The sequence below is a fragment of the Molossus molossus genome, unplaced genomic scaffold (assembly GCF_014108415.1).
Source record: "Molossus molossus isolate mMolMol1 unplaced genomic scaffold, mMolMol1.p scaffold_m16_p_1, whole genome shotgun sequence".
In the NCBI taxonomy this organism is placed as follows: domain Eukaryota; kingdom Metazoa; phylum Chordata; class Mammalia; order Chiroptera; family Molossidae; genus Molossus; species Molossus molossus.
The window spans coordinates 149,805,468-149,831,337 of NW_023425344.1; positions in this window are offsets into that span (position 1 = coordinate 149,805,468).

A 25,870-nucleotide genomic window follows, 5' to 3' on the forward strand; every position below is an offset into this window, starting at 1 on the left:
ACAAATGCAGTCACATTCTAACGTACTGGGGTAGGACTCAAGCATATGAATATTGGGGTACACAATTCAGCCCATAATTTCTCTCTTCTAATATTTCTCTCTTCCCCTCTGGCCTGTGGGATCTTGTTTTAGCTGTGGGGAAAAGTATTTTCATAATTATATATTTTTCTATTAATTGTTGCTTAGACCAAAACAGTCTGTTTTGAAAAGCAAAAGCTGAGAATTTTCTCTTGTTTCACTCATGTGTTTTCTGCTACGTCAAATTTTATCTAAGGGAAGTATGCTTTTTGGTGCTCTCTCTTCACTTTTATCTATGGGAGAAGAAAGTTTGAAGGGTAGGAAGAATTGATAGAAAGAAAAAAACACATCAATTAATAACTCATAATAACACCCCAATGCTGCCATATAATATCTTAGTCATTGTGTATTTTAAATTTGATTGTTTTAATATGTTAATGAGAACGTAAAAAATACCATTATCCAAAACTTTTCCAGAATCAACATATTATGTCTGTTACTTCCCCTGTTTGATGAAAATTATGTCTAACAGAAACTTTTTGCAAAAATGTTATGTCTTTGTTACTTCATGTCATAAATAGATCTGTGAAAGGTCACAAAGAGAGTATACATATAAGAAAGTAAAGGAAGTATAAAGAAAATAACAAAAATCTGTGCTTGAAATTATGCCTTTATATTTAGCATAGTTAGAAAAGGTAGTTAAGATAAATGAGTAATACTCTGTTCAATTTTCCTTGTGTGTTCATTGATATTTTTCTCACACCTTTAGGAATTTTCACATTCTTAGATGTATATTCTCAGCTGTAGTGAGTAGATCTGCAATAACTCACTAGTTTCAGAAGTACCCAAATGATTGAGTAGTGCAAGAGGCACAGGGTCAGAAATCAAGGAATTCATCTACCAGAAGATTCTGTTGAGGTCCTTATTAGCTTGTAAGTATGCTTGAATGCAATCCATAGATAAGTATGAATATTATTGTTCTTCTATATTTTCTTAATACAAAAAATCTTTATTTAAAATATAAACTAAGTTATCATTATTATATAATTTAAAAGATCAAGTTAGGTGTCAAGACTTGTGAAGAAAAGGGGACTCTAGTGCACTGCTGGTGGAATGCAGACTGGTGCAGCCACTATGGAAAACACTATGGTGTTACCTCAAAAAATTAAAAATTGATCTGCCATTTGACCCAGCAATCCCACTTCTAGGAATATACCCTAAGAAACCTGAAACACCAATCAGAAAGAATACATGTACCCAAATGTTCATAGCAGCACTATGTACAATCACTAATCTGGAAACAGCTCATGTGTCCATCAATAGATGAGTGGATAAAAGAGCTGTGGTACATATACACAATGGAGTACTATGCAGCTATAAGAAAAAAAGATCTCTTATCCTTTGAGACAACATGGAGGGATCTGGAGAGTATTATCCTAAGCAAAACAAGCCAATCAGAGAAAGGCAAATATCACATGATCTCACATATTTGTGGAATATAATCAACAAAACAAGCTGATGAACAAAATAAACCCAGATAAATAGAAGTAGGGTACAGACTGACAAACCTCAGAAGAGGGGGACCCCGGATAGGGTGGGGTGGGGTAGGAGAGAAGAGATAAACCACAGAACTGATATGCATGTATGTGTAACTATGGTCACTGACAATATACAGGGGGTGTGGAGTTTGGGATCCGGAGGAGGGTGTCAACGGGGGAAAAAAGAGGAACATCTGTAACAACAGCAACCAAAAGGCTTGTGAATCATCACCTCAAAGATGCCAGTATTTACTTGTATGACCTTAAATTCCCTTACATAACCTTCTTGAATCCAATTTTCTCATTTAAGAAACAAAGGTGCTTAACTAAATGATCCATTCATTAATTTGTGGTTTTCAAATTATGGCTCCTGTAGGCAACTAAAATATTTATGCCACCCACCCCTTTCAAACTGAAACTGCTATTGTTATAATATTCTTGCCTAAATCTTAAAATCTTTCCCACAAATTGTCTTCAATTTTTAACAGCGATCGTGATCGTGTGTCTTCATGTAGATTAGATAATGGTTCTTTTATTGCTTCTATTCTCACATTTACTCACATTCATCCAGAAAAGGTTAACTATGTGCCCAGTGATATGTGAGAAACATTTTGAAGTATATTAAGTTCTTTGCATTTATATAGGTTACAATACACTATTTGCAGAAATTACTGTAGAAAAAACTTAAACTTCTATTGGAAGGCATTTTAAAGCCAGTAGACAAAAATAAACCTAACTACCTGTTGTCAAATACATAATTAGAAATAAATATGAAATTAAGTGCTATAAATCTCTTGAATATTCATTTTTATTATCAAAATAACTAAGCCAATTTTTGCACTCTTTTCAGAAAAAAATCATGTTATATGATACAGTATGACTTGAAAGAAGTTTTCTTGAATAATTTAAAACTAACTGAAGAGTGGACAGAGATTATAAAGAATATGTTCAAAATCAAGTAAAAATCATGTTATTTCCAGAAAAAAAACTTTACTTTGATAGCAGATATTTTTTACAGCACACTGAACACAGATTTCAGACTATAATGAGAGCAACCCCACCCGCACCCCATCAGGTTGATGGAATGATCTACACACTTTCTCTAAATAGATCTGTTAAAGGTCACAAACAGAGTATACATATAAGAAAGTAAAGAAAGTATAAAGAAAATAACAAAAATCTGTGCTTGAAATTATGGACACTTTATTATAATCTCCAAAAAGTATTCAATTAAATGTATTAATTCACTTTAATTACCATCATTAATCTTTACAGAAAATTAGACATATAATCAATACATTGGACATAGAAGAAAATTCACCTAAAAATGGCTGCAAAGTTTTATATTATTGAGATCGTAATTCTAGGTTATTACTTTTTTCAGAAAAAGCCAGCTTTCAATGAAATCCAGCAGAGAAAATATGTGTGCCCTGTGGGGAGAGTATTTTTCACCTTTACAGGCATGGAAATTGAATCTGTTTTACTCTAAATCTATTGTTCATAGCTACTGTCATAAATTTTAAAGGTTCAAGAAATCACTTTTCAAATGAAATAATAAATATTCTTCTACTGTAATCCCTCAATATGTCTTCAAAGAAAACACTGCATTCTACATTTGCAACAATCATTTATGTATATATTTTTTTGATATGTAAATAAAGAATCTTTATTCTACCAGAAATAAATATTGCTTTACTTTTTAAAGAATGGAGTTTGGCTTTTCAGGGGGCTGTAATATAAGAGAAACAGGGTTTGCCTTCCAGTATACAAGGCAAAATAAATAGTTCTTCAACGCTTTCAAATGCAAAGGCAGGGGCACAAACATTTGGAAAGCAGGACCTTTTCCCAGAGATAAACAGGGAATTCATTCATGAAATGAGAAGGCATTTAACCAGGCTTCATATTAAGTGAATAAACCAGAAAGAATGTTTCTTTCTAAGCCTGGTGTTACGGGCTTTGTCTGGGAGAGTGTCCACCGTGGTGAATGACCAGATTGGAATGAGAGACAGAGGCTGAAGTCGCAGAGGAGAGGGAACGAAGGCCAGTATCAATCACATAGATGATGAGCACGGTTGTGAAACACAAGGAAAAATAAGTTCGATAGGAGAAAAGAAAAATAATGTTTTAAACAAACTTTCTCCAAGCTCACTAATTAAGTTGTTAAATTTTAATATTTACCAACATATTCCTGAAAATTAAATGAAGGTTTAAAGGGTGATATGGGGAAAAAAAAAAAAAAAAACCTGATGGATATGTCACTAATATTAATTTAAAAAATATTTTTTTTCCATAAGGCCTATCTTTATGATTCAGTTTTAATAAACAGATAAATAACCGACTAAGTAAATGTACGTACACATAATAAAGAACACATCCTAATATATATTGAAAATTACCCTTTTATCTCTAGTTATTCCTTAAAAATAGAAAGCACAGCCACATGATTTGAGTCCCAGAATTACAAATCCCTAAGTGATTTCCTGTGTTCACGTTGAGGTAAATGATAGATTTTATTCACTCCTTTTCATATATTGACGGGTGCAGGTTAGAATGTAGTGACGGGGCAATGCCTCAGCCAGAGCCCACACCTCCCCAGCCTCGCAGTGTCCGCCGAGAGAAGCCCTGCAGTGCGGCCAGTGCGGGAAGATGGTCCGCAGCAGTTCCCACCCATCCTCACCAGACCTCGCACCACGAGAGAAGCCTTCCATGTGCGGTGATTGCTAGGCCCTCGGCCACGGTGCTTACCTCACCAGCAGCCGTGGATCCACAGCAGGCAGAAGCCCTACAGGTGCCCCGAGTGTGGGAAGGCGTTCCTGCACAGCTCCGCGTGTTCCAGCCCGGGCATCCACCAGAGTCCTGTCCATGCGACCCTGGAGGCCCATGAGTTCTACAGTGCACGTCCCACAACCCACCCACCCTGTTATTGACTGGCCCCGCAGTGTTGTCACAGGTGAAAGGCATTTCTGTCTAATTAAAAAATACATATCTTACACCAAAAGCTGTGCATGCTCATATGAGAGAAATGGAGAAGGGCAGATGGAACAGAGAGGCTCCTGTAATCCCTCCCGTTTAGAAAAAGAGAATTCATCACTGCTGATTTACTGTGTGTCCTCTCACACACCAAAGAACACTTTGAGAAGTGTCTATTTTTTTTTTTTTTTTTTACATCTAAATATTTTAAAGAAAACACTGTTGCATTTGTCATTGCAGCACTCAGGACCGCTGGCTTTTCTATTTCCTCAATACCAGAAAATTCACAGTGGAAAGAATTCCGCATAGTTACATATTGTAAATTTTAAAATATTAACATCATTCATACTTTTTCTGTGTACTTAACAGAGAGGATGGTTGGGTGTTCATTGTGCTAAAACATATATAACATAAAATTTACCATTTTAACCATTTAAGGTGTACAATTCAGTGGTATTAAACACATTCACAATGTTGTGCAATCATCACCACTACCTATTTTCAGAACTATTTTATTACCCCAAACAGAAATTCTGTACCCATCAAACAGTAACTGGCCATCATCCTCCCCTTGTTTGTGCCTCTGGCAACCTTTATTCTATTTTCTGTCTCTATGCATTTACCTATCCTAGGCACCCATATAAATGGAATCATACATTTGCTCTTTATATCTGGCTTATGTCACCTACCCTAATAAATGTCCTCAATGCTTATCCAAAAAATGTAAATTATCGATTCATTTAGAAATTGTCATTAAAAATAACCAATACAAAGTTTTTTGGCTCCTTGATAGCTTAAACCAAATCCATGTGATGGACTAGTATTCCATCACACAGTCCATTTTTTCTTCAGTTCAGTGATTTACTACATGTCATTTTGCTACGAAACATTAATTCAGATCCTTCACCCTTCATCCCCATGGCTGCCACCTCTCAGGTCCTCACTGAGAGTTTGGCCAATCTCTCTGCTTTCAAGCTCTCCTTCCCCTTGGAACTCACCTTTATTTCCCTGCCCCACCAACACAAACTCCACGCTCTAATGAAAAGGTTTTTATTATATTTTAATAAAATAATTATCTTTTAAATCATATTTAAAAGGCCTATTAAATAAGCTAGTTCCTCTATCCAGAAATATGAAATCTTTAGTTGGATATTTTTCATTCTTATAGTACATATTTTATCCAAACATACTTCTCACAACTTTTCAGCTTCGATATTCCATTCCAACCAAGTTTACTTCATTGTTTCTTATATACCCATAGCCATTTCACTGGTATTTGTGCCTTTGATCAGTCCTCCCCTCCCCCCAAAATATGTCTCTCCAATTCTTTGGAATGTCTGTCTCTGTCCTTTGCACATAACTAAGTAGTACTTATCACTTACGGGCCTAAATCAAGAAGTTTCATTACATAAGCCTGTAATGTGATATTTCCCAGAATTCTGGATATAAACTGCAAACTGATAGTTTCCATCAAGTTTGGTATGTCAGTTCTTTCTGATTTGATAAGTATACAACACCAAAAGACATTCTACTATATTTGAAGTACATACACATAAAGAGTCCTCCAAAATATGTACACATTACTTTTAATGAATGATTTACTCACACAAACTTATAGAGGTAGGTTCTAATAGTCATAAAAGAATCACAGTGCCCCCTCTCCCTGTCAGGCTCATATGACTCCAGTCTCCATACTCCGCTTTCACCTAACCCATGTGTCTCAGATTTTTATGGTATCACGTTCACGTGCATATTACCCTTTCTCCAATACGTTGTATGATTTTTCTTGAGTACATATACATTTTCTCTCAAAGGCAAAGAAAAGCAGCAGTGTTTTAATTTATTAAAAAGTGCAATGTTGGTATATTTTATCTTTAGATTCCCACAACAAATTTGCAATTGATATATTATCAACAGTGTAATGGTTAGAAACTATATTTCTCAGAACACACTTGTGCTGATTGTACCTGCCCCCTCTCTTTATAATAGGAATAGCTCAAGTTTACATTGAATAAAGTTAGTGAAGAAATACTTTACATGAGTGAGAGAACATAGAAACTCACAAGCCTGGAAAGAGTGTGGAGAATTAAACCTAGGAAAAGCATATCTTGAAAATTCTAGACCACTGAACAGTTTTCAGGATAGGTGTCTATCTTTGTTTCTTAATTGCCTAAGAAATATAAGATAAATTCTACACAAATGAGATAAATGCCTAATTTGTGTCAGCCTGGCACATACTGAAGTCTGGATGTAAACGTCTCTCAGAATTCATATCTAATTTTGTATTTGTTTCTGTCTTTGGTCTGGTACTGATTATTTTCTACTGTTTGCATATCACTCTAGTTTTGAAGGACTACTCTAAGGTAGAAACCAGTAATGCAGGTGGACTGTAAGAGCTGTTTCCAACTTTCAAATGGATGCTTCCCTCTCTGGAAGTTACCACAAGTCACTCTCCCTGAGGAAACACCTCTCACTGTCTTAAAAAAGGTCTTCTTTCTGCTTTGCCATTTACCCAAAGTCTAAAGTTTGCAACATATTATTACTATTTTTTCTTTCTTAACTTTGATGCTTATTGTAAACCTCTGAACTGACAGAGGCCAGCTAGGCAGTTTTCATGTGATAAATCTTTAAAAACATTAAGAAAGCAGAGAAACAAATACCTGTTAATCTTTTTTTGCCTTCCTTAAGACTAATCAAGTCATTTAATTGGTGAATCTCTTGATATAAAACAAAACTATTTGTTAAACTACCATATAAAACTTTATTATTATGCAGTGATTAATTAATAATTTTAATCTTTATTGTTGAAAGTATTACAGATGTCTGCCTTTTTTTCCCCCATTAACTGAACATTTTACATTCTTGCAAAATAGGAGAAAGCCCTATATCAAAATTGTTATATAGAGATTGTGGCATTCAGTCGACTAATTTCCAACTATTTACTAAGAGTAAAACATTGAAGAGTGATGCACTAGGTTCTTGAAACATCCAAATGATAACTAAACTGAAAAGTGTGAGATCACAAGTTTATTTCTCATCATTTCTCTGTATTCACTTTAATAAAAAAGAAAAATATATTCTCTGGCAATGGTATCTATTAGAAATGAAAAGTGTGAGACTACTTTTATGAGAAGTATAAAGAACTTGTGTCTATCTTAATCTTATCACATTAATAAATATATATTAAACTCCAACCGATATAGAGGCTGTGAGAAATGTAATCTTCAGATCCTGTTAGCTAGACAAACTGACAATATAGTCCTACACTTCTGACCCCAGTTGTTCCTCAGGGGGAAGGGATAAGGAAGATCATGGAGTAAGGCATGTATTCAGTGAAGTTAATTTATTCTGCAACAAAATTTTATGGGCAGGTTTTGAAATTTGTTGACTGTATAAATAAATTCTTAACTATTATCTATGTGTTGTTTTCCTTCCAATGCCATAATTTTTTCATGCTAAAAATCAAAATCTCCATAAAGCAGAACTTGTAATGTTTCCACTATGCTAGATGTTTTTTTCACGAATTAGATTTTCTGAGAAAATGAAGTGTTTGGATGACAGGGTATTGTAATATCCTTACTTATGATTTCTGGCTGTAGTTTGTGTAATAAGATTGATAAATATATGTGTAAGTTTGAATGTTGTGGTTATTATTTATTATATAAATTGTTTTTTAAAAGAATATGAGAAGTGTGGCACAAAATCAGAGATAATAAAACAATTCAACTTAGTTTTAGAAATTATATAGAACAAGAATTAAGTTGCTAAACAGAGAGGAGGAATATATCTTCTTCTTCAAAGATTACTTACCTTTGCACTAGACAGTTTTTGAACAAGATATTTACAGCATGATATTCCACATTATCATATGCATATTTTTAATCTACTCTTAAAAAACCAAAGGATAATGTTAAATCATAGCCCGGAGGATATATCTATGGAGGGTTAAAGAAAGAGACGATATGTGTGAAGATTTCTGGTAATCTGACTTTCCACCGCTGCAGAAACTAGAGAAACTACAGCAGTGATTTTCCAAGTGCAATCTCTAGATCGAAAGCATTCACATTACAGTAGTGTTAGGGTGACTACTCAGGGCCTACACAGTTTTGCTGAATCAGAAATTCCAAAGCCTTGGGAGAAAATCTTTATTTTACCAAAGCCTACTGGGTCATTCAGGTGTGCTTCAAAGGTTGAGAACCACTGATCTGGAGCAATATTTCTCAAAATGTACTCTGTGGAACATTAATTCTGAGAGGTGACAAATAGTATTCCAGGGGCAGGGCAGTGGCACAGAGTGGGTTGGGAGAGGAATCCTTTTCTGAGTTTAAAAAAAAAACAAACAACAAACATATTAGGCAAATGTTAAACAGGTTTCATTACTGTAAGATCATCCCAGGCTAATGTGAACAATTTGCCGTAACAATCAAAATTTGCTTTTTCAACCAACAGCTTTAGAATCACAGTGGAGCTTGTTAGACATGCACATATCAAAACCCATCCCAAACCTACGGATTTGAATCTGCATTTTTATGCACATAAAGTTCAGGGAGCACTGTGCTAAAATGCATACTAGGGGATCTGGCAGAGTGCATATACAATGTGCAGTCTATTAAACAAAATGCACTGGAGCCAGTTAATAGGACAACCTGATCTAGAGGTGAGTGTCTAAGGTGTGGTTAGAAATAATTTATGTCTCCATGACCCAGATTGCAAAGAGCAGAATAAAATCTGTCCTGTTTACATTATTTCTTTACTCTGTAAGGGTGGGGGAGCTGGAGCTGAGTTTAGAGGAAGAGTATGTCTTAGAAATAATGAGAACACTTTTTTTCAAACATTAGATGTAATTGTCAAGACCCTGTTAACCAGTGGAACAGAAAGTAAAAATCACAGTCTATGAAAATAGGAAAAATAGAGCTATGTAAATATAGTTGTTGTTGTTTTTCTAGTGGCTATAACAGAATATGTTTAAAATCTCTTTTTATTAAATGAATTGACTTTAAATGTCAAACCTTTTAATAGCTCACGCTAAAAGAATAGTTTCAAGGAAGAATTTAAATGGCCTAGAAATTAATCAAAATGAGAAAGTCCATCTTATAATAACATGCTCATAAACAAATACTTTTTAAGGCCGCATAATATTTTCCTCAATTTTCCAATAAGGCATCAGTTGGATGGTCTAAATTTATAAATAGTTCAGGTAGTAATTCTAACATTAAGAAATCAGTGATAAGGTATAATAATATGTTTTATGCTACACATATATTTACTCTAGCAATGTACAATTGAGATAAAAAAAAAATAGAAGCAGAAATAAAAAAAAGATTATTGATTTTTTTTTTTTTTTTTTTGTAAAATGTGTGTATGAAACTAAAAGTAATTGTATTTGGGAAGTTTTGCCTGCCTGGGTAAAAATACTAGCTATTTTTTTTTTTTACTATAGTAAAAGTGACTCACCACTGTGAATCCAAGTAGGATGCAATTTTATTGAGCTATGAATTTAAAAGATAATCATTTTTACTCTGGCTGGTGTGGCTCAGTTGGTTGGAGCATAGTCCCATAACTAGGAGGTGGTGGGTTTGATTCCCAGTCAGAGCACATACCCAGGTTGGGGTTTTCTATTCCCATTTGGGGTATCTGCAGGAGGCAACCGATCAATGTTTCTCTCTCACATCGATGTTTCTCTCTCTCCCTTACTCTCTCTAATATCAATGAAATTGAACTTTTAGAGAGAGTGGAAAGGAGGAAGGGAGAGAATGAAAAAAAACATCAATGTGAGAGAGACACATCGATTGGTTGCCTCCCACACGATCCTGATTGGGGCCTGGGATGAACCAGCAATCCATGTACTAGGAATTGAACCAGAGATCCTTTGGTCCACAGACCTATGTTTTAATCACTGAGCCAAACTGACCAGGGCTAAAATCAATAAACATTTTAAAAATTAAAATATAATAATTTTTTGAAAAACAAATATCTAGAAAGTGATCATTCTTCTTACTATTTTTAGAATATAATGATGGTATATCTCAAACTGTAGTGTTGATGTACTAAAATATTTTCAAAAAGAAAATATTATATCTAATTTTTAATAAAAATATTTTTCTTCTTACTGTATTAGGAATTTAAGCACCTAATTTTCACATATTAACTGTATATATAATTAAAACTAGATAAAATAATCAGAAAAAAAAATAACCAGTACTAGGACTTGTAATACCTGGGTCCAGATAACAAGTAAAATAAAAATACTACCTTGGAAGCCAGTAGAAGTTATAGTCATGCTTAAATTTATTATACATAGAGGAGTCATATATGAGCTACCCTTTTACCATTATCAATGAATATATTTAAACTCTTACCTCATACAAGAGGCACTGAAGGAGAAGACTACGACTTGAATATTCTTTGCTCTCCCCTTTTGGCTTAAGAATTTTTCTTATATTTCCAAAGGAAAAAACGTTTAACCCCACTTCCAAAAATATCACTTACATGAACCCCCTACTGCCATGAAGTAAAAAAAAAAAAAAAATGCTAACCATGGAAGTAGTGTTTTATTAGTAGTAGTAGTATTCTCTCCAAATACAATTTCCTGAGTTGCTTTTTTAATGATTGGGAAACTTCTAAGTAGTCATGCAGGTATTGTGTTGCCATATATACATAATTTTTTATTCCATGTGTAAACTTTGATGTGAGGGCAAGACCTGTGTCTTTTTATATCCCCAGCACCTACCACACTCCCCTGTATGAGGAGACTAGTGAATTCGTTAAATGCATGAACAGCTAGGTGACTAAATATCAGAATCAGGACCATCTGCTTTTATGCAACCAGATGTATTAGTAAGGTATTTGACTATAGTGGGATACATGAGTCTAAATACAATCAATTATTTAGTAGAATTATTGAACTGTGGTCATTTAGTACCACAATTGCTCATTTGGGGTCTGTGGGCTCCTCAATTTAGCAGCTCTAGTAATGGAAGTATCTACATTATATTTATTATTTCAAAAAGCCTAAACATTTGAACAGACTAGATAAAATTATAAGATTCTTTGCTTTAGCTAAATTTATATCAATTATGGTTTGTGGAGGCAAGTATATATGCCATAATTTTTAGTATTAATTTAAAGTTAGGTAAAAAAAATTGGGATTCATTTCTTCAAGATTAAATTACTTGTCTAACATATATCTAGTTGGTAAAAAAAAAAAGCAAAGACAGAAATTTGACTATACTTTGGTATTCATTTTTTGAAATAATGGGAATATTTAATTCATTAAGAAATAGGAACTGCATTTAAGGGGAAAAATCATAATACCTTTCAAATTTAATAAAGAAATAAGAGTACAAATAATGAATTTATATTACCTAAGTAGTAGCTAGGTTATAGAAACATGTAAGGCAACTATCTCCAATTGCTTTAGAGGAAACAAATTTAGGATGAAGGAGTAGTTTACAGGCCCAACGTAAACAACAACATATTGCTTTAAAACAATCACATTATTGTATTTTTATTTTAGAATAGTTTTAGATTTATAGAAAAATTGTAAAGACAGAAGTGTCCATGTACTGCACATCTTTTGTTATTAATAACTTCTATTATTATGGCACATTTTTTATATTTAAGTAATACTAATATATGATTAATTAAAATCACATACTTCATTCAGATGTCCTTAGTTTTTATATGATGTCCTTTTATTTGTTCTAGGATTCCATCCATGATATCATGGTATATTTGTCATGTCCCTTTAGCTCCTTTGGGCTCTGACAATTTCTTAGACTTCCCTTTTTGATGATTTTAACAGTTTTGAGAAGTACTGATCACAAATTCTGAAGTATCCCTCAATTAGAATTTCTAATCATTTTCTTTGTTTGTTTGTTTGCTTTTATTATGATTAGCCTGGGGTTCATGCTTTGAAGAAGAAGACTGTAGAGGTTAAGTGCCATTTTCGTCACATTATATGATGAGTTTATAGTATCAATGTTAACCTAATATCAATGTTAACCTTTATCACCAGGCTAAGGGAATGCTCATCAGGTTTCTCCACCTTTAAGATATCCTTGTCTCCTTCCCATGTTGTACTATTTGGAGTGAAGTCACTCCATATAACACACTTAAGGAGTAAAAAGTTATGTTCAACCTACTTGTAGAAGGAATCTATATGTAACCATGCACACACACACACACACAAAGTTAAACATGAATTCACACTGTCTCCAACAGCACCCCTTGGATCACAGTAGTCTCCTCTCCTTGCATCCAAATGTGATCTTATTTGGAAACAGGGTTGTTGCAGATAAGATAAGGTAGTACTGGTGTAGGTGGACCCTAATCCAATATGACTTGGGTTCTTATGAAAAGGGGACATGTGGATATAAACAAGCACACAAGAATTTTGTTGGTTTGAAACGTCAAAGGTTTCCCAGTAGAAACTGGAACTGGACCCCGTACACCAAGGATAAGTACAGATCAAAAAAAGAGATAGGCCACTCTAGATTCGAGGTGTAATAAGCAAGGGAACTTACATATAAGGCTTTTCTTGGGTGGTGACAAGACATGTAGATGTCTGCACCCATTCAACAAATCTTAAAAGTTTGTCTAGAAGCCTTACCTGGGTTCAGTCATGTATACCATTCAGGTGGTTTCAACAACACTATACTCTTTAAAAATGGCTCCCACTGTGGGAACAGTGGGAAGAATATATATTCTAAAGACAAGGATGGAGGTAAGGAGCCTCCCATTGTCCAGGTCCAGCTCATGAGTCACCTAGAGGTCACACCCTCTGTATAACCTTCTCCAACACTGTGTTAACACTGCAGTAAGTACCTCCCTGCTATATGCCAAGGAACTACCAGAAGGTAGAAGAGATACCTGGAGCACAAGCTTCCCCACTCCCTGCAGAAGGAGTATAGCCCTAAGTACACCTTAACCTCCAATTTCTGGTGTTCAGAACTCTGAGATGATACATTTCTGTAGCTTCAGCTACGCAGTTTGTGGTAATTATTATGGCAGATCCTAAAACGAATATAAGCCAAATCAGAATTGTTACTCTGTACCCCAGGGGGGAGTAAGTTTATCAATTAGAGACAGTGTTACTGTAAAATTTCTCTTGAATTTAGCTTTTTCAGAATCCACTCATTTCCAAAGTTATTAGGTCAGCAGCCTATTCCCCACCCCCTTCACTGAGGTTGTTCCACATGATTGCATTATTTCGTCACATTCTTGTATCACTCATCTTTCTTAATATTTTTTAATTTGCATAAAGTGAGGTTCACATATTGTGTTATAAAATTCAAAGAGTTTGACAAATGCATAGTGTTATTCATTTAACATTACATTATCATACAGAACAGTTTCATTATATGAAATAATCACCTGTGGTCCACCTGTTCAAACACCCTACCTCTCCACCTGTCTAAGTCCTGGCAAATATTAATCTGTCTCTATTTATATTTATTGCCTCTATATTTTCTATACTGAATGTCACATTATTGGAATTGTACATTAGGTATGCTGTTTATACTGGCTTCTTTCACTAAACAATAATGCATTTAGGACTCATCCATCTTTTGTGGGATAATAACTCATATTTTAATCACTGAATAATATTAAATTGTATGAATATATAACAGTTTGGTAATCTAGTCACTTACTGAAGGACATCTTAATTGCTTCCAGTTTTTATCAGTTTTTAATATGTCTTACATAAACAGTTGTATGCAGGGTTTTGTTTTGTTTGTAGAAATAAGTTTTCACATAATTGGGGTCAAAAATCCAGTCATGCATTTGATAGATCATAAGACTGTATTTAGCTTTGTCAGAAAATGCTGAACTGTCTTCCAAAGTGTCTGCACTATTTTGTATTCCTGTTAGCAACAAATGAGTATTATTATTGCTCCACATACTTGCCAGCACTTGGTAATGTTTGAGTTTGTGACTTCAGTCATTCTAACGTGTACAATGGTATCAAATTGTTATTTAAATTTTGTTATCTCATGTCAAATGATGTTGAGCACATTTTCACATGATAATTTTCCACCTACATATTTTCTACATTGAGATAACTGTTAAGATTCTTTTATAATTTTTATCAGTTTCTTATTCTTACATTTTAAAAGTTCTTTGTATATTTTGACTCTAATTCCTTTATCAGATATGTGTTTTGCAGATATTTACTTTGAGTTTGTGGCTTATTCTTTTAATAGTGTCTTTTATAGAATAAAAAAAAAGTTCAACTTGTTAATTTTTTCCTCATGGGTAATAGCTTTAATATCCAAAATATATAAAGAACATACCAAATTCAATAGCAAAAAAAACAAATGATCATATTAAAAATGGGCAGAGGACCAAAATAGAAATTTTTCTAAAGAAGACATGGAAATGGAAATAGGTCCATGAAAAGATGCTCAATATCATTAATTATCAAGGAAATGCAAATCAAAACCAAATGTGACATCAACTCACACACATTACAATGCTATAATCAAAAAGAAAACAGAAAACAAGTGTTGGAAAATGCGATGGAAGTTTCTGAAAAAAATTAAAAATAGAACTACTGTATGATCCAGCAATCGCACTTCCAGGGGGTATGCTCAAAAGAATTGAAAGCAGACTATTGAAGAAATATCTGCATCCACATGTTCATTGCAGCATTATTTACAATAGTCAAAGTATAAAACAATCCAAATGTTTACTGATAAATGAAAGATGAGCAAATTGTGGTATGTACACAGAATAAAATGTTATCCAACCTTAGAAATAGCTGATATCATGTGACATCGTGGATAGACCTGGAAGATGTTATACTAAGTAAAATACATTACAGATGGACAAATACTATATGATTACACTTATATGAGGTATCTTAAACAGTGAAACATATAGTATCAGAAAATAGAATAGGGTTGCCCATGTGTGAGGGAGAAGGTAATTGGAATTCTTGTTCAGTGAATATTAAGTTACAGTTACATAAGATGCATAAGTTCTGAAGATCTGCTTGATAGCATAGTATCTGTAGCTAACAATACAGTATTATATAGTTAACTTGTTAGAAGAGTAGATCTCATATTCGGCATTCCTACTATAAACAAAACAAAGAATAATAATAATAAAAAAGCACCCAAGGTATTCAAGAAGAATTTTGAAGGCCATGGCTACATTTGTAACTTTGATTGTGGTGATGGTATCACACGTGTATACATATGTCCAAAGTTATCAAATTTAATATATTAAATATATGAAATTTAAAAAATATTGATTATACCTCAATACAGATATTGAAAAACATAAAGACATTTACAATTCCCTAACAAAAAAGAGTCACAACTCAGGTGAATTTAAGGTGAGGACATTATCATGTATTATTGAGATGCACCTAATATTATCACAAGGTTCTTACAGGTGGAAGAGGGAGACGGAAGTATCAGTGTCCTAGCAATGCAGCATGTGAATGACTTGGCCCAAAATAGCTCACTTTGAAAAAGGAAGGAGCTGCAATCCAATGATTCAGGGATTCTCTAGAAGCTTTGAAATTTAGGAAAATGAATTCTCCCCTAGAGCCTTCAAAAGGAACACATCCAGGTAGATACTTTAATTTTAGCCCAGTAGGACCCACTGGGGACTACGAATCTCCAGTATTCAAAGACAGTATAAATACATTGTTTTAAGCCACCCCGATTGTGGTAATTTCTTAATCAGTGAGAGAAAACTAATACAGGTAGTGTGAGTCATCCAAATTTGCTACCTACTCTATATTTCCTTTTAACATACAAATGTTAGAAATGGTTGATGTCTATAATATGGCTTGCTTGGATTTTGTATGGATTGTATGAACATCATGTTGAAAGGAAATGACATGTTAACTATACTGAGTCTCTTAATCCACACATGATAATTCTCTTATTTTATTAAAATCTTTGATTTCAGTTATTCAATTCCTCATTTCAGCTGTACATAGAAAACAGTATATAACAAAGTAATTGACTTTATATTAACTTTGCATACTGTGATATTGCTCAAGTCATTTATTATTTCCAGGATGTTTTAATAATTTGGAGGGGGGGTCTACATGTCATCTGTGAAAATAAACAATTGTATTTCTTCCTTTCTAGTCTTTATAACTATTATTTCCTTTTCTTGTGTTATTGCACTAGCTAATATTTTATGTACAATGTTCAACAGGAGTGCTGAGTGACAACAACCTTACCTTTTTCATGATCTTAGGAGGAAAGTGTTACTCACCATTAAGTATGATATTTCTATGGGATTTTTGTAGAACTTCTCTACCAAGTTGAAGTTCCTTTTCTATCCCTTGTTTTCTTTGAGTTAATATCATAAATAGATGTTGGACTTTTTTTTTTTTTTCTACATGAATTGATATGATCACATACATTTTCTTCTTTAGCATGCTGATGTAATGGGTTACAATGCCTAATTTTTAATATCAAATGAGCCTTAAATAACTGGAATAAATCCCACTTGTTATGATGTATAATTCTTTTTATACATTGTTATACTCCATTTGCTAATAAGTGTTGATGTTTTTGCAACTATATTTATGAACGAAATTGTCCATAGCTTTTTTTTTCTTGTAATGACTTTATCTGTTTTTGGTTTTGGGGTAATAAAATGATTTCATAGATTGAGTTGGGAAGTGTTAACTCTGTTTCTATATTTTGAAAGTGATTGAGAAAATTGGCATCATTTCTTCCTTAATTGATTGATAGAATTCACTAGGGGAATTATATGGGCCTAGTGTACTTGTTTTTGGACAGTTATTAATTATTTATTCAAACCCTGTAATAGATATGGGCCTATTTAGAAGATCTATCTCCTTTGCATGAGTTTTGCTTATTTGTTTCTTTCAAGAAATTAGTTTATATACTCTAAGTTATCAAATTTGGGAAAAGAGGTATTCTTGTATTCTTTTTTGGCCTTTAATATAAATAAGATGAATAGTGATAATCCCTCATTCATCACTACTATTGGTAATGTAAGACTTCTTTTTTTGGGGGGGGGGATTTGATAGCTCACTTGTTTTTTAGCACTGAACAATTATTTCATTATGTGGATCTACCACAGTTCATTTATGTATTACCCACTGAAGGACATCTTGTTTGCATCTGGATTTTAGTAATTGTGAACAAAGCTACTATAAACATCCATATACAGGTTTTTCTGTAGATACAAGTTTTCTTTTGTGTAAATACCGAGAAACACAATGGCTAGGTCCTATGGTAAGAATATGTTTAGTTTTATAAGAAATTGCCAATGCCTTCCAAAGTGACTGTAGCATTTTGCATCTCCACCAATAATAAATGAGAATTCTTGTTACTCCATTTTCTGTTTTTTATTTTATTCTAATTTTATTACTGCTTACTTTATGCCTAAATTGCTTTTTTCTCTCTAGTTTCATAAACAGGAAGCTTAGGTTATTGTTTTCAGATATTTCTATCTAATAAATTGCATTTAGTGCTATATTTTTTTTGCCCTAAACAATCCTTTTGTAAGGTATATTGTAAAAAGCATAGTTTGTATGATTTCTATTCTTTTAAATTTGTTAAAGTACATGATATTTATCCAGAATTATAGTCAATGTTGGCGAATATCCCATGTGAGTTTTAGAAGAATGTAATTAATTGTCATTGGATGAAATAGACTATGAGTGTTAATTAGATTAAGTTGATTGGTAGTACTGATTAGGTCAATTATCCTTATTGATTTTCTGGTGGCTTGATCTAATAATTTCTGAAAGAGGGTTGTTAAGCATCCACCCAGAATAGTAGCTTTGCCTATTTCTCCTTTAAGTTTTTGGTTTGTATATTTTGTCACTCTCTTGTTAGGAACATTCACATTTAGGATCGTTTTATATTCTTGGAGACTAAATAACTCTTTTAATAGTATGGAATACCTCCCTTTATTCCTGATACATTTTTTTTGTTCTCAATTCTACTGTGTCCGAAATTAACGTTGTTTCTTCAGCTTTCTATTGTTTAGACTTAACGCCCTGGCCTGTTTGGCTCAGCGGTTAGAGCGTCAGCCTGCAGTCCAGAGAGACCCGGGTTTGGTTCCTGCTAAGGGCACATAACTTGGTTGCAGTTTATCCCTGGTCCTGGTTGGGTTGTGCCGGGGCAACCACTTGATGTGTCCCTTTCTCGTCGATGTTTCTCTCTCACTCTCTTCCTCTCTATCTGCACAAAAAACGAAAAAATGTCCTCAGGTGAGGATAAAAAAAAAAAAAAAAAGTATTATTTAGACTTAATGTGGTCTGTATCTCTTTCTGTCCCTTTAGTTTTAACCTGTTAAAGTATTTACATGTAAAGTAGGTTTCTTATATATTAGATATAGTTGACTTTTGTTTTATTATATACTCGGACAATCTCTGTTGTTTAATTGGTATATAAGAACCATTCACATTTTAAATGTTTACTGGTAGGTTGATACCTAGCACTTTTATAACTCTTTTCTGTTTATTACATTTCCTCTTTGTTTCTTCCTTTCACCAATTATTTTTTTCCCTTTTCACATGTATTTCATTTATCACATGTATTATATAAAAAAATATATATACATATAATGTGTGTATATATATACATATATATGTATTTTTGTGTGTGTATATATATATATGGATAGATATAGATGATATAGATATATAGATTTATGTATATATATAAATTCTCACCCAAGAATATTTTTCTATTTATCTTCAGATAGAGTGCGAGGAGGGAGATGGAAAGAGAGAGAAACATTGACATGAGAGGGACACTTTGACTGGTTGCCTCCCGCAGAACCCCAACCAGGGCTGGGGATGAACCACAACTGCCCTTGGCTGGAACTGAACCTGCGACTCATTGGTCCACAGTTCGATGCTCTAACCATTGAGCAAAACAGGCCAGGGCTATATCAATTATATTTTAAAGGAATCTTAGTTGCTTCACTAGAGTTTCCAATATACCCTTTCAACTAGTCTAAGTCTACCTTCAGATAATGCTAGAGTGCTTCCCATATCGTACAGATACCTTTTTTCTTTTTCTTTTTTTTAAAGAGAGGGAGGAAGGGAGAGCGAGAAACATCAATGTGTGAGAGACACATGGACTGGTTGCCACCCACACGACCCCAAGTGGGACCAGGGACAAACTGCAACCAAGATACGTGCCCTTAGTGGGAACCAAACCCAAGACTCTCTGGTCCACTGGCCAATGCTCTAACTGCTGAGCCAAACCCGCGAGGGAAAGTACAGATACCTTTTAACAGAATATTCCCAATTCCTCACTCTCATCCTTTTTGGCATTCCTGCCATTCATTTCCCTTAACCATATGCTTTATTTACGCAAAACATTGTTATTACAGTGTCTTTGAACAAAGAGTTATCCAGTAGATCAATTAAGAGAAAAAGAAAATATTTCATTTTCCTTTCATACATTCCCTCTTTGATATTCTTTCTGTCTTTATGTAGAACAAAAATTTCTGCCCTATATCATTTCTTTCTCTCTGAAGAACATTTCTTGCAGGACTGGTCTATTGTTCTATCCTGCAGTTTTTATTTATCTTAGTCTTTTTTTCTCCTTCCTTTTTGAAGGATTATTTAGATGCATATATAATTCTATATTGGTGGGGTGTCTCCTTTCAACACTTTAAATATTTTACTTCACTCTCTTCTTGCTTATGGTTCCTAATGATAGGTCCACTGAAATTCTTATCCTTGTTTCTGTATTGAGAACATGTTTTATTTCTCTGGTTTTATTTTTAGAGGTTTCCTCTTTATGGTTTTTTGCACTTTGAATATTGTATGTGTACATGCAGATTTTTTGGTATTTATCCTGATAGGTGTTCACTTTTGGCAAATCAATATTTCAAATATTTCTTCTTCTTTATAGTCTCTTCCAATTGTTGTCACATGATTCTTTAATATTATGTTCAAGGTGTTTTTCCTTTTATTTATTTTTCTCTTTGCATGTCAGTGTAGGACGTTTCTATTGACCTGCCTGCATAGTCAGTGTTTCTTGCCTTAGCCATATCCAGTGTAGTGATGAATACATCAGAGGTATTCTTTTATGTTAAGGTGTTTCTGACATCTATTATTTTCTTTTTATTATTTCTCAGAGTTTACTTCTTTCTGCTTACATTATCCATAATTTCTTTCATAGTGTGTTTTCCATCACATCCCTTAACATGTTTAGTTATTTTAAGTTCCCTGTCTGATGATTTCAAAATCTGTGTCATATCTTAGTCTAACTTTGATACTCTGTCTCTTCAGATTGTATATTTTCCTTGCATTCCTTGCAGTACGTTTCTTTGGCACACTTTGTAATTCAGTTGTTGTTGAAATAAAGATGTATTGGGTTACAAGAACTGAAGTAAATAGACCATTAATGTAATGATTTATATTAACCTGGCGAGGAGTTAGGCTGTGTTTAATGTTTGATGTAGCTCTAGGGCCCAGAGGCTTTAAATTCTGTAGTGTTCTTGTTTTTGTCTCCATTCTCAACTTAGTGCTTCCCTGTGGGCTTGTCCTCAGAGAAAGTTGGTCTCTTGCAGCTCTTTTGTCTGTAATCTGCCCTTATACTGGTCCCCTGCTGATATGGTGTTATAGTGTGTAGAAGGGGAATATTTCTATAACCTTGTGATTAGATCTCATCTTTTCATGAGTCTAGATCTCTTGGCTTTGACCTTCACAGGTATTTCTGTGGTGGTATAGATTTATTTCCCCTTAGGTAAAGCAGAAAGCCTAAAGGAAGCTGACTTGGGTGGGCCATCCTTTCTGCAGGTGAGACAGGGCTCTGGTAAAGTTTTAATCTCTGGAGAGTAGGCTGTTATTATATAGGACACTTCGGATATATTTCAACACAATTACTCTTTCCTTTTCCCTGCCAGAGCCAAAATGGTATCTTTGTCAAATTCTTACCATGGAAGCCCATGAAAATTCAAGAGATCCTGCAAGGCTGTGATCCCTGGGAGATTCTAATTATCATGCTAGTCCACAGAGCCTCCAGCAATATGTCAAAATAACTATTTTGAAGAATTCTACCTGTTTTTATTTTTCCTCTCAGCAAGTATGTGTTGATTGTGACTCTCCATATTTGCCTGTCTGTCCACATTTAGACAATACTTTGCCCTGAAGTCTCAGTTCTCTGATGGATCCAAGAAGAGTTGTTGACTTTCAGTTAATGCAGGTTTTTCTTGTTGTAAGGATTAGAGTAGTGGCATGTTAGAATAGAAAGTATAAGTCTCAACCCTTTTTGAGTCACACAAAAAGCTGTATCTTCATATTGCTGTGGAAAACTCTGTTCTTATTTTGATAAACTTCACCTTCAGAAGGTTATTTTTAATAGAAAGACCTATAATACTGTATTTCCTATTATAGTTTAGGAAAAGTCTGAAAAAAAAAATACCATCAATTTTAAGACCACAGTATAGACTTCACTTTACCCGATGTGGCTAAACATTTATATTGTTTTTTATGCCAGTAAACAGCATTTGTTTTATTTTGTTTTATGACTATATATATATATATATATATATATATATATATTCCATAGAAGGAAACGTAATATTAAACCCAGTATTCCTAGGTTTCCTCCCTTATGCAGCAGCGTCCTGATGAGATATTCTGCTCTGCTGTCATCAAAGCCCTCTTGCTTCAACCATTGATATTCTTTGAATCCAACCATCCCAGCAACACATCTAATAGCCAAAAGTCAATACACTGACCCTTGTTTTCTTTTCCTGTGACAAGAATAAAACCAGAAAAAGCAATATATTCTTGGAAATGTTGTTGCTGGTTTCCTTACCCAAGGCACTAGAATCTTGAAATGCAGTCATCGTTATCACAGTTTTGGCATGATTATATTTTACCAATGTGAGACCCAGTGCAGTGTCAAAAATAAAAATATAAACCTCGTTTGTTCTGTGTTTCAGTCTTCCCACTGCCCTTTCTTTCTTCCTACTCAAAAGAGGATTGATTTCTTCAGTTGGTATCTTCTTTTCATTCATGCACAACATGACTGTGGCGATGCTCCCAGATGGTGAGCCTTCTTGGAACGAAGATTCAAACACCACTGCTCCAGCGAGGGCTGGGCTCCCAGGCTTTGTGTGGAGCTGCTGCGAGTGAGCGCTGCCAGGAGTAGGGTTCTGTTACCGGAAACAACACATGGTTTTACCACAGTTACACTGCGCTCACTTTGAGCTTTGCCATATGTTCATCTTAGCAATTCACCCCGAGCCTGACACAAACAGCCCCTTTGCAGGGTGCTTAAAAAGAGGTCAATGGAAGGGGTCAGCCCTTCACTTAAGTAAGCCCCTTTTCTTATCCACATTCAGAAGCAGAAACTGTTTTTGAGGAGCTAAACTGTTTTGCCCAGACCATCAGGACAATGCAGATCCTATTGTACTATAATGTTTCCATGGTTTTAGTCTCAGCTGTTGTTTGCTCTTAGGTGAAGAAGTCAAATACCTCCCCGTGTCTAATACTGACCCTCTTCAAGGTTGCTACATGCCGTCCTGGGAACAGCTCCTATCTTTAGGACTCTTCAGCCACTTCCTACTCTTTCAAGTATTTTCACCCATTCTCAAGGACATTTTTGTTATATTTCTTTGTAGGATAAAAAGAAAGATCTAGATAATACCTAATTTATTTTCAAGTTCTTAGATTTTGTAATTAATATAAATGCCTTCAGAAGAATGTAGTTATAGAGAATCTGCTCATAGTCTCTCATCTTAATAATGTAATTTTTCTATGACTCTTACATTTAACTTAAATTTTCCAAGTAATTAGTGCCATAGATAGAATACACCCACGTTGGTTAATTTCTATCACAAAGATAATTGGGATGCAAGGAACTAAAGTTCTTACCATACTTTTTCTAAATAGGAATTATGTGATGTAACAAACAAGGAAGTATTTTTACATGGAAAATAAAAGTTACACAATGACATATTGTTCAGTCTTTGGATGGTTAGCTTGCACACGGGCTTACAAAGATGGCATCACTTCTTAAGCAACTCTCAAGTTCAATCTTCAGCACATCCAAAGACTGCAACAACTCTATTATTTTGTTAATTTATTCTTTATGGTTTATTGTTTATTTTATCCATTTTCTCAGAACGTAGTTCTTAGACCTTGAAGATATAGTTCCTTTCCTCATCGAGAGGATCGACAAGTAAGCAAATGTAATTCAATGTGGACAGTGTTCTGTTAGGAAAACGCACAGAGGGCTAAGGGGTGCATTAAAAAAAACAGCCAAATCTCCTTTGGTCAATTTGAAGGGATGGAGTAAAACAGAGAGAGAGAGAGAGACAGAAAGAGAGAGATAGAGGGAGAGAGAAAACTCATGGACACAGACAACAGTGTGGTGATTTTAGGGGCGGGGAGAGGGGTAGGGAGGTGGAGGAGGCTCTGGAGGGAATAAATGGTGATGGACAGAGACTTGACTTGGGGCGGTAAACACACAGTATAGTGTACAGATGATGTGCTATAGAACTCTGTACTTGAAACCTGTATAATTTTGTTAACCAGTGTCACCCCAATAAATTCAATATAAATAAATAAAAAGTAAATGAATCTCCTTTTGGAGGTGTGGGCAATCGGGGATGGTTTTTTCGAGCTCATAGTTGAGCATAATTCTCAAGGATAAGTAGGAGTTGACAAAAAAATGAAAGTATAAAGCATATTCCAATAAAAACAGCAGCATTGACCCAGGCCCAGAGGAGGAATAAAGTAGAATCTGGGAAAAAAATTATATGATCAGGAAAATTGGAATGTAGAAGAAAAAATAATTGAGATAGTATGATAGGGGTGTGCAGGGGGATTGACGGAGCAAGAGTATCAGTGAGAGCAACAGCCTTGTCCTTCCTCTTTCTCCTGCTCTCTTCTAGGTGGGAAATCTAAGCCCCTTTCCCATGATCTACTGGCTCTAATCTTGTTCCTCTACAGCAGTCTCGTTAAAGCATTTTGTATTTTATTTCAAAATCTTTTTATGTCGCATTTAAAAATTCTTTCATCTGGCAGGCTGGAAAATCTTCAAGGAGCTACAATAGATGAAATGATTGATCTGAAAGGAGCAAGTGAAGCCGGAGATGATCGCCTCTGATGGAAACTGCAAGGTGAGATGTGAGGCCCAACAAGTGGCAGAAAAGACCATGTGGGTTTTTTTCTTAAATATAGGTCAGTATAATATAAAATTTTGTGATTTTGTTGTTGTTGTTCATCCTCACCTGGGGATGTTTTTCCTTTTTTTTTTTTAGAGAATGGAAGGGAGGAAGGGAGGAAGGGAGGGGGAGGGAGAGAGACACGTTGACTGGTCGTCTCCTGCACATGCCATGACTGGGGCTAGGGACTGAACTTGCAATTCAGGTACATGCCTTTGACCGGGATTGAACCCACGTTCACAGGCCAATGCTCTAGCCATTGAGCAACACCGGCCAGGACTAAAATTGTGTAATATTTTCCTTTATTTTTATTCTTTCATTTTACCTTCAAACTGCAAGAATTGGAGAGCAAAAAAAAAAAAAAAGCTGAGAATTTTGCCCTGACCGGTTTGCTAAGTGGTTAGAGCATCGGCCTGTGGTCCAGAGAGACCCAGCTTTTCAGTTCCCACTAAGGGCACTACCTCGGTTGCAGTTTGTCCCCGGCCCTGGTTGGGTTGTGCCGGTGGCAACCACTCGATGTGTCCCTTTCACGTGGATGTTTCTCTCTCTATCTCTCTCTTCCCCTCTCTCCCTCCCACTCTGTCTGAATAAAAAAATGGAAAAATGTCCTCAGGTGAGGATTAAATAAATAAAATAAAATAAAATAAAACAAAATTTAAAAAGCTGAGAATTTATAGAAGTAATTCCTGATAAATCCTATTAAATTTAGATGATGATGGTAATTAAAAATTTATAACATAAGAAAACCGAAATGAAATGTTGGGATTTAACAAAACTGTTCAGATGTCACAAATTTGATAAACTCTTTCATAGCAGCAGAAATATGGTAAAAATCCCATATCAGCATATGCAAAGCCTTTGGCACTATTAACATGTTGTGGCCAGATACTTTTTTGTTATAGTAGCTATCCTGTGCAATGTAGAATGTTTAGCAGCATCACCAGCCTCTACTCACTAGATGCCAGATTCATCCCCGACCCCTGCCAAGTCATGTAAACAAAGATGTCCCTGGACATTGCTAGAAGTCCCCTGCGTAGACAAAATCACCTCCCATTGAGAACCACTGTGCTAAATTTTAGTAGATACTGAAATGCATGAGGAGTCACTCTTTCCCTCATACTATCTTGTGAGCAAGAAAGATGCTCACATTTTATTTCAGTTCACCTATTTCACACCAGGTCATGGTTATTATAAGA